The 15,433-nt window shown below is 46.0% G+C and overlaps 1 pseudogene; it reads right to left on the bottom strand.

The window, feature by feature from the left end:
* Positions 1 to 8,390: 8,390 nt before the first annotated feature.
* On the bottom strand, positions 8,391 to 10,717 carry LOC138276114 (zinc finger protein 268-like; annotated as a pseudogene).
* Positions 10,718 to 15,433: the final 4,716 nt, after the last annotated feature.

The raw sequence follows: 15,433 nt of genomic DNA, 5'->3' as shown, positions 1-15,433 counted from the left end.
TCCATTGAAACATAGCCACAATATAACAGCCCACTGCCTTTGAGGGACCCCCTGTACCATACAGGCCCTCTGAAGTGCAGCAAACCACTTGTTGATGTCATCCCCCTCCTTGTAAGGGGGGACTATCTTGTGCAGATTCCTGGAATCATGCTCTCTAACAGGATTATTATCAGGAATATTGCTGCTGCCACCATGGGGTCCTAACCCCAATCTCTGTCTCTCCTTCTCCAGGTCTAGGGATTCCCTATCTAAGGCCAGCTGTTGCCGTTTAAGCTTCAGTCTGGTCTCTTCAACCCTCAACTTTTTGAGTTCCCTTTCTAACATGTTGTCTTCAGGGTGGGTGGGTTGGTAATGCTTGGACACAGAAGATAAATTGGAAACACTAGAGGGGGATCTGTCCCTAACTGACTGAACCCTAACAACTTGGCCTCCAGGAATAAAGACTCCCCTACTGTGATGGGAACCTCCATTACTACCAACATTACTAGGTGTCCTGCTAGGGGGCAGATCTGATACAGAACCCTACCCACCTCCCTCAAGGAGATCCCCTGAGTCAGAATGGGAACCTTCTATTAACCTCTCATTTGAAGTGCCTGCTTGGGACTCATCATTCACAATAAACATGTTAAATAGAAACTCTTTTGTAGGGTTCTTTCCTATCACTAAACCTCTATCTAAGCAGAGATAGGCTCTTGTAATTCAAATTGTCATAAGTAGTATTGACCATTTTAAGAGTAGAGTCTTCTACAGACATGATAGTAAAAGGTTTAGAAATAGTGGGAATGAAGAAAAGGTTTCAGAACTTTTTAAAGAACAGTGAAAAATAACTTTTTCTAACTTTTTCTAACTTTTTTGAAACTTTAGAAGTTTTAGAATACTTTTCAGAACTTTGTTAAAAAGTTTAAGAGGAGAAAGGCAGAACTTTTTGGTTAGGTGTACATACACTGAACTGTTTTGTATATTATTCTCTTATGAAAAGTACACAATGACAAAGTGGTAAGTAGTTACGAGTACTTATCCCCCCGCTGCACAACCAATATAGGAGGCTGGCCTGGCCTGTAATGGGTACCAGAGGTACTTACACCTTGTGCCAGGTCCAGTTATCTCTTATTAGTGTAGAAGAGGTGATTCTAGCAGCTTAGGCTGATAGAAGGTAGCTATGGCAAAGCAGCTTAGGCTGAAGTAGGAGACATGTAAAGCTCCTACTATACCACTGGTGTCATATGCACAATATCATAAGAAAACACAATACATAGAAGTACTACAAATAAAGGTACTTTATTTTTATGACTTTTGCCAAAAGTAACTCAGTGAGTACCCTCAGTATGAGAATAAGATATATACACAAGATATATGTACACAAACCAAAATTATGCAGTTAATAGCAAGAAAAGTAAATGCAAGCAACGTAAAATTACAGTAGATTGCAATAGGAGCACATAGTTATAGGGGCAACACAAACCACACACTCCAAAAGTGGAATGCGAACCGCAAATGGACTCCAAACCTATGTGAGCTTGTAGAGGGTCGCTGGGACTGTAAGAAAATAGTGAGGGTAAGAAAAATAGCCCACCCCAAGACCCTGAAAGGTAGGTGTAAAGTGCACATACAACCCCCAGAAAGTACAGAAGTCGTGATAGGGGGATTCTGCAGGAAGAACAAACACCAGCAATGCAACAACAGTGGATTTCCGGACCTGAGTACCTGTAAGACAAGGGGACCAAGTCCAATAGTCGCGACAGTGTCGAGAGTGGGCAGGAGTCCAGGAAATGTCAGCTGAGGGTGCAAGGAAGCTGCCACCTGTTGGAAGAAGCTTGGAGTTCTGCAAGAAAGAAGAGGACTAGGAACTTCTCCTTTGGAGGATGGATGTCTCACGTCGCGATGAAGCTTGCAGAGGTGTTTCCACGCAGAAAGACCACAAACAAGCCTTGCTAGCTGCAAGGGTTGCAGTAGAGGTTTTTGGGTGCTGCTGTGGCCCAGGAGGGACCAGGATCTCGCCACTTGGAGGAGGAGACAGAGGGGGTGCTCAGCAACTCAGAGAGCCCTCAGAGAAGCAGGCAGCACCCGCAGAAGTAACTGAACAGGCACTTGGAAGAAGAGTGAACCGGAGTCCACGCGAAGTCACAAAAGGGAGTCCCATGATGCTGGAGGACAACTCAGAAGGTTGTGCACTGCAGGTTAGAGTGTCGGGGACCCAGGCTTGGCTGTGCATGAAGAAAATCCTGGAAGAGTGTACAGGAGCAGGAGCAGCTGCAAATCACGCAGTACCCAGCAATGCAGTCTAGCGTGGGGAGGCAAGGACTTACCTCCACCAAACTTGGACTGAAGAGTCACTGGACTGTGGGAGTCACTTGGACAGAGTTGCTGAGTTCCAGGGACCATGCTCGTTATGCTGAGAGGGGACCCAGAGGACCAGTGAGGCAATCTTTTGGTGCCTGCGGTTGCAGGGGGAAGATTCCATCGACTCACGGGAGATTTCTTCAGAGCTCCTGGTGCAGAGAGGAGGCAGGCTACCCCCAGAGCATGCACCACCTGGAAACAGTTGAGAAAGTCGTAGTAGTCGTCTTACTACATTGTTGTGGTTTTGCAGGAGTCCTGAGCAGTCAGTGGTCGATCCTTTGGTAGAAGGTGAAGAGGGAGATGCAGAGGAACACTGATGAGCTCTTGCATTCGTTATCTGGTGAGATCCCCAAACCAGAGACCCTAAATAGCCAGAAAAGGAGGTTTGGCTACCTAGGAAGGAGGATTGGCTACCGGGAGAGGTAAGAGCCTATTAGAAGGAGCCTCTGATGTCAACTTCTGGCACTGGCCACTCAGAGCACTCCAGTGTGCCACAGAAACCTCTGTATCCAAGATGGCAGAGGTCTGGGACACACTGGAGGAGCTCTGGGCACCTCCCCTGGGAGGTGCAGGTCAGGGGAGTGGTCACTCCACTTTCCTTTGTCCAGTTTTGCGCCAGAGCAGGGCTGGGGGATCCCTAAACCGGTGTAGACTGGCTTATGAAGAGAAGGGCACCATCCGTGCCCATCAAGGCATTTCCAGAGGCTGGGGGAGGCTATTCCTCCCCAGCCCTGACACCTATTTCCAAAGGGTGAGGGTGTTACACCCTTTCTCAGTGATTGAACCTTCTGAAAGCCCATGGGCCAGTCCTGTGGTGCTTGTACCAAAGCCTCACTCAAAAGATGGAAAAAAGGAGATGAGGTTTTGTGTTGATTACAGAGGGCTCAATCAGGTAACAAAAACTGATGCTCACCCATTACCCAGGGCAGATGAGCTCATTGATACACTGGCATCTGCCAAGTATCTTAGCACTTTTGATCTGACTGCAGGGTATTGGCAGATCAGATTGGCAGAAGATGCTAAACCAAAGACTGCATTTTCGACTATAGGGGGGCACTACCAATTCACGGTAATGCCCTTTGGTTTGAAAAATGCACCTGCCACTTTTCAGAGGTTGGTAAACACAGTCCTGCAAGGGTTGGAAGCTTTCAGTGCAGCATATCTTGATGATATTGCTGTCTTTAGCTCAACCTGGGGTGAGCACCAGGTCCACCTTTGGAAAAATGTTGAGGCCCTGCAAAAGGCAGGCCTCACTATCAAGGCCTCAAAGTGCAAGATAGGGCAGGGGAAAGTGGTTTATCTGGATCACCTGGTAGGTGGAGAACAGATCATGGATTGGGTTCCCCCTACAACTCAGACCCATGTGAAACCCTTTTTAGGCCTCAAAGGGTACTATCAGGAGATTCATTAAAAATTATGGCTCCATAGCAGCCCCTCTTAATGATCTCACAAGCAAGAAAATGCCTATGAAGGTGTTATGGACAGCTAGCTGTCAGAAAGCTTTTGAGGAGCTCAAACAGGCCATGTGCTCTGCACCTGTCCTAAAAAGCCCATGTTACTCCAAGAAATTAATTATTCAAACTGATGCATCTGAATTAGGGGCAGGGGCAGTCTTATCACAACTGAATTCAGAGGGCCAGGATCAAACAGTTGTTTTTATCAGCAGAAGGTTGACCCCTAGAGAAAAGCGCTGGTCTGCCATAGAGAGGGAGGCCTTTGCTGTGGTCTGGGCACTGAAGAAGTTGAGGCCATACCTGTTTGGCACTCACTTTATTGTTCAGACAGACTACAAACCTCTACTTTGGCTAAAACAAATGAAAGGTGAAAACCCTAAATTGTTGAGGTGGCCCATATAGGGAATGGACTATACAGTGGAACATAGACCTGAAAGTACCCACTCCATTGCAGATGGACTCTCCAGATATTTCCACTTACACAATGAAGACTCATCAGGTCATGGCTAGTCTTATTGTCCTTCGTTTGGGGGGAGGGTTGTGTAGGAAAGTACCATCTTGCCTGGCATGTTACCCCCATATTTCACTGTATGTATGTTGTTTTAGTCCTTGTGTCACTGGGATCCTGCCAGGCAGGACCCCAGTGCTCATAGTATGTGCCCTGTATGTGTTCCCTGTGTGGTGCCTAACTGTATCACTGAGGCTCTGCTAACCAGAACCTCAGTGTTTATGCTCTCTCTGCTTTCCAAATTTGTCACTGCAGGCTAGTGACTAAATTTACCAATTCTCACTGGCACACTGGTACACCCAGGTAATTCCATTGTATATGGTCCTGAGGTACTCAGGGTATTGGGGTTCCAGGCGATCCCTATGGGCTGTAGCATTTCTTTTGCCACCCATAGGGAGCTCTGACCATTCTTACACAGGCCTGCCACTGCAGCCTGAGTGAAATAACGTCCACGTGTATATTACTTACCTTCTTACTGAGGGTACTCACTGAGATACTTGTGGCATATTGTCATAAAAATAAAGTACCTTTATTTTTAGTAACTCTGTGTATTGTGTTTTCTTATGATATTGTGCATATGATATAAGCTTCTATCAACCTAAGCTGCTAGAAACACCTCTATTCTACTAATAAGGGATAACTGGACCTGGCACAAGGTGTGAGTATCTTTGGTACCCACTACAAGCCAGGCCAGCCTCCTACAGTGGCTACACCCTCTTTGTGCCTCCTCCCTGAGGGGAGGGGAGCACATCCCTATTCCTATTGGGGGAATCCTCCAAAACCAAGATCGAGGATTTCTAAAGGAAGGGGTCACCTCAGCCCAGGGCACCTTAGGGACTGTCGTGACTGGTAGGTGACTCCTCCTTGTTTTACTCATTATCTCCTCTGGACTTGCACCAAAATTGGGGGCTGTGTCCAGGGGGTGGGCATCTCCACTAGCTGGAGTGCCCTGGGGCATTGTAACACGAAGCCTGAGCAGTTGCACCCGTGGCGATTTTCAGTGTCTGAAAATCAATGTGGGGCCCTGTTAGGGGGCCCCTGCAGTGCCCATGCCATTGGCATGGGCACTGCAAGGGCCCCCAGGGGCCCCACGACACCCGGTCCCGCCAGCCTGGTTCTGGCGGTGAAACCGCCAGAACCAGGCTGGCGGGAAGGGGGTCGGAATCCCCATGGCGGCGCTGCTTGCAGCGCCACCATGGAGGATTCACAGGGGCAGGGGAAAACCGGCGGGAAACCACCGGTTTCCCTTTTCTGACCGCGGCTTTACCGCCGCGGTCAGAATTGCCCTTGATGCACCGCCAGCCTGTTGGCGGTGCATCCTCCAACCCCGGTCCTGGCGGTCCATGACCGCCAGGGTTGGAATCACCCCCAATGTCTAAGAATGGACTTAGACACTGTAGGGGCATATTGCTCATGCAGCTATGCCCTCACCTGTGGTATAGTGCACCCTGCCTTAGGGCTGTAAGGCCTGCTAGAGGCGTGACTTACCTATGCCACAGGAAGTATTTTGTGCGCATGGTATCCTGAGAGGGATGCCATGTCGACTTTGCCTTTTTCTCCCCACCAACACACACAATCTGCAATGGCAGTGTGCATGTTAGGTGAGGGGTCCCTTAGGGTGGCACAACACATGTTTCAGCCCTTAGAGACCTTCCCTGGTCACAGGGCCCTTGGAACCACTGGTACCTTTTACAAGGGACTTATCTGTGTGCCAGAGGTGTGCCAATTGTGGAAACAATGGTATATTTTTAGTGAAAGAACACTGGTGCTGGGGCCTGGTTAGCAGGGTCCCAGCACAATTCTCAGTCAAGTCAGCACCACTTGCAGGCAGAAAGGGGGGGGGGGGGTAACTGCAACAGGGAGCCATTTTCCTACACCATCCATCATTTTATTTTATTTTGTAATAATCAATGGGGCCTTTACATTTTGTACTTATCTGGTCACAATCATTGTGCTTTAAAGGTAAAGGTCAAATGTTAGGATATGTCTTCTGACAAATTCCTTCCTATTCTGTTAACATAGAGACTGGTGTTTACTTTTCTTACTCCTACTGCAAAGCGATTGGAGTTTTTAAAGTACACTATGTGACAATCTTGCTGGTGTACATGCAGTGTGAAAGAAAAGGCGGTAGAATGTCATTTTCTGTAACACACAACAACATTTAAATACCTGTACCTTTCTTAAGTGCTGATATATTTCAGAATATATCACCAGTTAGGAAAGCAAAAAAGAAACACATTTTTGTGTAATTTTGAAGCGTGATGGCAACAAAGATTATAAAAGGATCAGAACAAACCAAGACAGTTAAATTGGGTGATGCACAAAGGATATTCACTGTAACTCGATTTCCATACATGATCCTTTCTGTGCTATATACCTTTATCAGTAAAGCTATATGTCTGCAAATTCAGCGGTCAGTTGGATGGAAGATGTGCCGTCTGTAAATGAACAATGCTTTAATATTGTACTATAGACTCACGCCCCACCACGCACAGTTGTTATCAATGATGTCCTTTCAAATGTTGCAATGATGGTATCAATGATGCTATTGAACATGTAATGAGTCATGTAATAGGCTGTGCATGGTGATGGTGTGTCTTACAGTTACTTCAGGGCACGAGTTATAGTTGTTAGTGATAATTATAACTGGTGAATTTCAGTGTTTTTTAAATTTAAAACATTATGCTGTCACAAACATTTTCACCTAACTGTAACAGCACTTTAAACAGTGAATTTCCAAGGTATTTTAATGTAAAGCAAGATATAATTACAACTCATTACTATAACGTCACTTTAACCTTGTTTATTTTCAGGGAATTTCTAGGGAATTTTTTTAACATAAAGGCTTATATTTTATTATCATACATAAAGCCAATCTCCGCTGCACACAACAGAACATCAACAGCATGGGGTTAGCCACAGGGCCTGGCCTGCTGCCAGGTCCTGCCTCCAACTACCAGAGGGCAGCCAACCCCACCACACACGGTCATTACACTAAACGTTTTGCGGCAAGGCCCTGTGTCCAACCCCCGCACACAAGCAACCTCACGCCACACATCACCTTTGGCCGGGCACATCATGAGGTTAGACAGGCCCTGCGTCCAACCCCTTGCAAGCAGCAATCGCCACACTTGGCCTTCTGGTATGCGCAGGGTGCGGTTGGTCTTGCAGGTCCTGGCCACACTCGGGCAGACAACTGATTTTGTTGAAGAGTTACAACACCAAAATATAACAAGTGGGCCTATTGGCTTCATTAAGGGGTGAGCATAGCAATATACATTAAGCATATATATATATATATATATATATATATATATATATATATATTTATATATATATATATAAAAATGATCCTTCTCAAAAAATCATTATTTTTAATCAAATGCAACATTTCAGGAATTCATACAATACAAAGTTTAATAATAGTGATTATTACAACAATGCTTAATAAAGTTTTAATTAAAAAATCATAAAATCATCATGTCTGTGAGTCTTTTCTTAACATAGGTTTTATTATAAAAAACATTTTTGGTCTGGAAAATGTTAAAAGGAAGACCTAGAGATTTTTTTTAAATAAAACCAATGTGTCTCTTAGTCTTTCTTTTAACATTTGTTCAGGTCACAAAAAGGAAGTAAAAAACAAAAAAACACAAGAGGACCTTGTGCTCAAGCTGGAGACCATGAAGCTCTAGCTATGAGTGTTTTAAAAAAATATGGTAAGTTCTCCTGAGGTCATGGATTCAAAGACCCCATGAACTTATTGTTTTCTAAAAAATGTTGCTGGAAAGTTGCCGCACTCTATGAGGTTCCTCCCACAACATTGAAAGAATGCTTGATGGTCTCCCTGTGCCTTCTAGGGCCACTGTCAAGCTGTAAAAAATATGCTTAAAAATCTCATGCAGGGTATTCAGCGGCTCTCTTTCAAGGAGCAGTTAATAGTAAACGTGTGCCTCCTGCCTCTCATTATTCTTTTTAATTTTGTTCTTTTTATTTTGGATGTTCCATGCAGCTCCACTCCCCAAGCCTTTACAGGCCCTGGGGACTCCATCCCCAAGGCCATGTTCAGTTCCTTAGGGAAGGGGGTGCGCACCTCTGCAGGACTGTTTTCTACTTTATAGGTAGGGGGAACTGTGTATCCCCTCCCCGAGCCTCTGAACATTCACTAAAACTACTTCTACATTCATTGCAATGGTATGGTTTTTCCCCAGTGTATGTTCGCTGAGGTCTTTGTCGCTCTGATAATTGACTACAGTTATTCATACATTCACTGCACCTGAATGTTTTCCCTCGAGTGTGTTTGTTGATGTCTTTGTAGCTCTGATAATTGACTAAAGCACTTTGCATATTCACTGCACTTGAATGTTTTTTCTCCTGTGTATGTTTGTTGATGTTTTTGTCGATCTGATAACTGACTAAAGCTCTTCACACATTCACTGCATTTAAATGGCACTTCCCCTGTGTATGTTCTCTGATGACTTTGTAGTTTTGATAACCAACTAATGCACTTTGCACATTCACTGCACTTGAATGTTTTTTCCCCAGTGTGTCTTCGCTGATGTGTTTGGAGGTTTGATAGCTGACTAAAGCTCTTCACACATTCACTGCACTGGAATGGTTTTTCCCCTGTGTGTGTTCGTTGATGAATCCTGAGATTTGAGGAATCACTAAAACGACTCCCACATTCACTGCAATCATATGGTTTTTCCCTTGTGTGTGTTCGCTGATGTCTCTGTAGTTCTACTAATCGACTAAAGCTCTTCACACATTCACTGCACTTGAATGGCTTTTCCCCTGTGTGAGTTAGCTGATGAATCCTTAATCCTGAAGAGTCAACAAAACCACTGCCACATTCACTGCACTTGAATGGTTTTTCCCCTCTGTGTGTTCGCTGATGAATCCTGAGATTTGAGAAATTACTAAACCTACTTCCACATTCATTGCAAGGGTATGGTTTTTCCCCAGTGTGTGTTCGCAGATGTGTTTGGAGGTTTGATAATTGACTAAAGCTCTTCACACATTCACTGCACTTGTATGGTTTTTCTCCAGTGTGTGTTCGTTGATGTCTTTGTAGCTCTGATAATTGACTGAAGCACTTTGCACATTCACTGCACTTGAATGGTTTTTCTCCTATGTGCGTTCATTGATGACTTTGCAGGTCTGATAATTGACTAAAGCGCTTCACACATTCACTGCACTTGAATGGTTTTTCCCCTGTGTGTGTTCGCTGATGAACTTGTAGCTTTGATAACCAACTAAAGCACTTTGCACATTCACTGCACTTGAATGGTTTCTCCCCCGTGTGTGTTCGCTGATGTGTTTGGAGGTTTGATAATTGACTAAAGCTCTTCACACATTCACTGCACTTGAATGGTTTTTCCCCTGTGTGTGTTCGCTGATGAATCCTGAGATTTGAGGATTCACTAAAACTACTCCCACATTCATTGCAAAGGTATGGTTTTTCACCTGTGTGTGTTCGCTGATGAATCCTGAGATTTGAGGAATCACTAAAATGACTTCCACATTCACTGCAACTGTATGGTTTTTCCCCTGTGTGTGTTCGTTGATGTCTTTGTAGTTCTACTAATCGACTAAAGCCCTTCACACATTCACTGCACTTAAATGGCTTTTCCTCTGTGTGTTTTAGCTGATGAATCCTCAATCCTGAAGAGTCAACAAAACTACTTCCACATTCACTGCACTTGAATGGTTTTTCCCCTGTGTGTTTTCGCTGATGAATCCTTAGATTTGAGGAATCACTAAACTTACTTCCACATTCATTGCAAGGGTACGGTCTTTCCCCAGTGTGTGTTCGCAGATGTGTTTGGAGGTTTGATAACTGACGAAAGCTCATCACACATTCACTGCACTTGTATGGTTTTTCTCCCGTGTGTGTTCGCTGATGATTCCTTAATGTTGAGGAACGACCAAAACTACTTCCACATTGATTGCAGTCATATGGTTTTTCCCCTGTGTGAGTTCGCTGATGTGTTTGTAGGTTTTCTATTCGACTAAAGCTCTTTACACATTCACTGCACTTGAATGGCTTTTCCCCTATGTGTGTTCGTTGATCCTCTATTAGGTGTGCTGACTGACTAAAGTTCTTCCCACATTCACTGCACTTGAATGTTCTTTCTGATGTGTGGGTTTGTTGACATTGTAGGGTTGATAAGTGACTAAAGCTCTTCCCACATTCACTGCAGTTGAATGGTTTTTCTCCTCTGTGTGTTCGTTGATGGTGCTTTAATAGAGATGCAGAACTAAAGCTCTCACTAAATGTGTATGATTTTCCTTTCTTGGTTAGTGTCTGTGGGTCAGGTATATATTTGTCTGCATCCCAAGACTGTGTTTCGTGACGGGCCAACATTGCTGATAAACCACTTATGTTATTCAAACAAGTCCTGTATGTGTGTGATAATTTGCACGTTTGATTTCTGATTTAACAATAACATGCAATAGTCATTAAATACTTGCAACTTTCATAATATGAATAAGGTTCTTTGTAGGTGATTGTGCCTTTAGATTGGATTATGGTTATGCACGCTTAAGGGTGAAGATTCATCTTCCTTCTGTCTGGTCAAATTGGGACAGTCCACTGTACTCCTCTTTCATTTACCCTTCAGTTGTCTGGCTCCGCTCCGTTGTGCTTTTCTCTAGTTAGTGTGGTTTGGCCAGAAAGAGTTTACAATACACCTTGAGCACTGAATGACGGGCTGTTATCGCTTTAGAAAACAGATCACTGCTGTGACCACATCACACCGATCCCATGAACAAAGCTGGAGTTGGACACCGATTTATACAGGAGGTGGTTTGTTACAGTTGTTGCCATCATTTTCTAGAGATCATCTCTGGGGTTGCACAGCTCGGACTCTTCCAATCACTCAACGGCCCTTGAGTGCTTTTTCCAGGATCTGTCTGTTTACGTGCAGGCCACTCTGTCGCCGACTTCACTGATGTGTTCTTGAATACCGGAGCTCATTGTTGGTGACTGTTGTTTGCAGATTTGCAGTTTATCTTCATTATTCATTATGATTCTTGCATCCAAGGCTTGTTTCTGTAGGATGTAAAGATATTTACAATTACTAAATGGAAACATAATGGAACGTGAATAGGCAATATTTAACTGGTTGTAAATAACATCTATTCTTTACCATCTTTGAAACTTAGCAAGAAATATTTCACCATACATGGATATTTAACCAAATGTTCTGTTGAACATGTCACATCTCATTAACTTCAGAAAACCCTATGTTTCACCCTAGATACCTACTGCTGCGGATAAATAGGAGATGGAGACATACCCCCGTGTACAGACCCCTGGTGGACTTAGCTAAACTGTTGGTCTGGAGGCCCATACAGCAGTCCGTCTGAGGTAGGACCCCATCCACCAGTCGCTCCAACTCCACCGTGGTCTTCCATGCCCAGCATCTTAGGTCCTCCCACCGTTTCCGACAGTGGGTGCTCCCCCTGCCATAGACCCCAGGGTCCGCACATCCTTGGTGATCGCATGCCATAATCCCTTCTTTTGATGGGCTCTGAACTGCAGAAGCAATAAAGATAGGAGAACACCATTACAGTAACAATCCAGCCTATCATACACATGGCCCACCATACCCGTTTCCTTCACCATTGGCACATACATAGCCCAGCTCACAACATGTACACTGCCAATATATAATCCCCCCTTACACAATGCCTTCACACACATCTCCATGCATCCATGCCACATGCATCGTGCCCACAGGTGTACTCACCTGTTGGTCTGGAGGCCCATACAGCAGTCCGTCTGAGGTAGGACCCCATCCACCAGTCGCTCCAACTCCTCCGAAGTGAAGGCTGGGGCCCTTTCCCCGGTCACATGGGCCATGGTAGGTTCCAGACACAGGTCACAGCAGCACATCCAGTGTAGGTCTTCTCCTTTTGAAGGTTAGGAAACAAGTGAGGAATCAGATAAAAAATGGCGGTCATGTACGCGGCCATGTACACCGTCACCGCTGGCGTACATCCCCATTGGCCACTGTACTCCATAGGGCCCAATATTATCCAATGAGGAATTGCACGGTGGTGCACGACCGCCAACCGCAACAACGTCCAACGTCAGTGGAATTACCTCACTTCCACCTGACCCTCCACGCAGGACAGACGGTTGCCATTTCAGGTGGGGGTGAACAGGCCTATAGAGAGTTGCTGCGTCACAGGATAAATAGGCACATACTTCGAAATTTACACTGTCCCAATACATAAGTGCACAATGTGGACTGCTGTTGTGGTTTAGTTGTTCAAATTGTGACAGCTTACTCACTCTTGTGTCACCCTAGATACCTACTGCTGCGGATAAATAGGAGATGGAGACATACCCCCGTGTACAGACCCCTGGTGGACTTAGCTAAACTGGAGGACAGGCACATAACACTCACCTACAGACTGGACAGGGCCACAATCACAGAGCTGTGTGCCCAGTTGGAGCCAGACCTGATCTCATCTATCCATGATCCGACTGGATCCCCTCTTGTGCAAGTGCTATCAGTTCTCCATTTCCTGGCAACTGATTCTTTCCAAGTGACAGTGGGCTTGGCAGCAGGAATGTTACAGCCAATGTTCTCAATCGTGCTGGCAAGAATGTTGTCTGCCCCGGTAAAACACATGTGCAGCTACATAGCTTTCCCCCAGGTGGAAGATCTGGCCACTGTGAAGGCCGGATTCTATGCAATGGGACATATCCCCAATAATATTGGGGCGATTTACAGGAATTTCCACTCCATGAATGTGCAGATGGTGTGCCGGTACAGTACATCTCCCACGTCAATGCTAAATATCCTGGGTTGGTGCATGATGCCTTTGTCCTGATGAACAGCAGCATCCCAGATGTGATGGCCCAACTACAGAGGCACAGGGTGTGGCTTATAGATGAGCCTTGGTCCCCACCCGGTGTATGTTTGTGTATGCCTCTGATGTTAACCTCATAGGATAGTGTGTGGCTAAATTTTGTCCCTCACTATTTGCAGGTGACTCTGGCTACCCACAACTATCGTGGCGCCTGACCCCTGTGAGGAATGCCAGGACAAGGGCTGAGGAACGTTATAATGAGGCAGATGGGTGAACCAGAAGGATCATTGAGAGGACGTTTGGCCTCCTGAAGGCCAGGTTCAAGTGCCTCCATCTGCTACTCACCTGAGAAGGTCTGCCAGATAGTAGTGGCAGGCTGCATGTTGCACATCCTGGCCTTCAGACGCCATGTACCTTTTCTGCAGGAGGAGGAGACTGTAAATGCCCCTGTGGCTGCAGTGGACCCTGAGGACAGTGAGGATGTGGAGGTAGAGGATGAGGATGAGGATGTGGACAACAGAACATCAGTTATCCGTCAGTACTTCCAGTGACACACAAGATACAGCTGTTTCCATCAATACAAATTTTCAATACATGGTGTAGGAGGCTGGCCTGGCTTGTAGTGGGTACCAAGAGGTACTTACACTCTGTACCAGGTCCAGTTATCCCTTATTAGTGTAGAAGAGGTGTTTCTAGCAGCTTAGGCTGATAGAAGGTAGCTATAGCAGAGCAGCTTAGGCTGAACTAGGAGACATGCAAAGCTCCTACTATACCACTGATGTCATATGCACAATATCATAAGAAAACACAATACACAGATATACTAAAAATAAAGGTACTTTATTTTTATGACAATATGCCAAAAGTATCTCAGTGAGTACCCTCAGTATGAGGATGCCAAATATACACAAGATATATGTACACAATACCAAATATATGCAGTAATAGCAAAAGGAAGTAATGCAAGCAATGTAAAGTTACAGTAGATTGCAATAGGAGCACATAGGTATAGGGGCAACACAAACCATATACTCCAAAAGTGGAATGCGAACCACGAATGGACCTCAAACCTATGTGAGCTTGTGAAGGGTCGCTGGGACTGTAAGAAAACAGTGAGGGTTAGAAAAAATAGCCCACCCCGAGACCCTGTAAGGTAGGTGTAAAGTGCACCTACAACCCCCAGAGAGCACAGAAGTCGTGATAGGGGGATTCTGCAAGGAAAACCAACACCAGCAAAGCAACAACAGTAGATTTCCGGACCTCAGTACCTGTAAGACAAGGGGACAAGGGGACCAAGTCCAAGAGTCGTGACAGTGTCGAGAGGGGGCAGATGTCCAGGAAATGCCAGCTGAGGATGCAAAGAACGAAGAGGACTAGGAACTTCCCCTTTGGAGGATGGATGTCCCATGTCGTGAAGAAGCTTGCAGAGGTGTTCCCACGCAGAAAGACTGCAAACAAGCCTTGCTAGCTGCAAGGGTCGCGGTTAGAGTTTTTGGGTGCTGCTGTGGCCCAGGAGGGACCAGGATGTCGCCACTTGGATGAGGAGACAGAGTGGGCGCCCAGCAAGTCAGGGAGCCCTCACAGAAGCAGAGAAGTGAACCGGAGTCCAACCGAAGTCAGAAAAGGGAGCCCCACGACGCCGGAGGACAACTCAGAAGGTTGTGCACTGCAGGTTAGAGTGTCAGGGACCCAGGCTTGGCTGTGCACGAAGGAAATCCTGGAAGAGTGCACAGGAGCCGGAGCAGCTGCAAATCACGCGGTACCCAGCAATGCAGTCTAGCGAGTTCCAGGGACCACGCTCGTCGCGTTGAGAGGGGACCCAGAGGACCGGTGATGCAGTCTTTTGTTGCCTGCGGTTGCAGGGGGAAGATTCCATCGACCCACGGGAGATTTCTTCAGAGCTCCTGGTGCAAAAAGGAGGCAGGCTACCCCCAGAGCATGCACCACCAGGAAACAGGCGAGAAAGCCAGCAGGATGAAGAGATACAAGGTTGCAGTAGTCGTCTTTGCTACTTTGTTGCGGTTTTGCAGGCGTCCTGAGCAGTCAGCGGTCGATCCTTGGCAGAAGGTGAAGAGGGAGATGCAGAGGAAATCCAAGATGGCAGAGTTCTGGGGCACGCTGGAGGAGCTCTGGGCACCTCCCCTGGGAAGTGCAGGTCAGGGGAGTGGTCACTCCCCTTTCCTTTGTCCAGTTTCGCGCCAGAACAGGGCTGGGGGATCCCTGAACCGGTGTAGACTGGCTTATGCAGAGATGGGCATCATCTGTGCCCATCAAAGCATTTCCAGAGGCTGGGGGAGGCTACTCCTCC

This window comes from Pleurodeles waltl, unplaced genomic scaffold (assembly GCF_031143425.1).
Source record: "Pleurodeles waltl isolate 20211129_DDA unplaced genomic scaffold, aPleWal1.hap1.20221129 scaffold_37, whole genome shotgun sequence".
Taxonomy (NCBI): domain Eukaryota; kingdom Metazoa; phylum Chordata; class Amphibia; order Caudata; family Salamandridae; genus Pleurodeles; species Pleurodeles waltl.
Note: the sequence above shows the minus strand (reverse complement) of the source record. Positions and strands in the feature narration are given on the sequence as shown.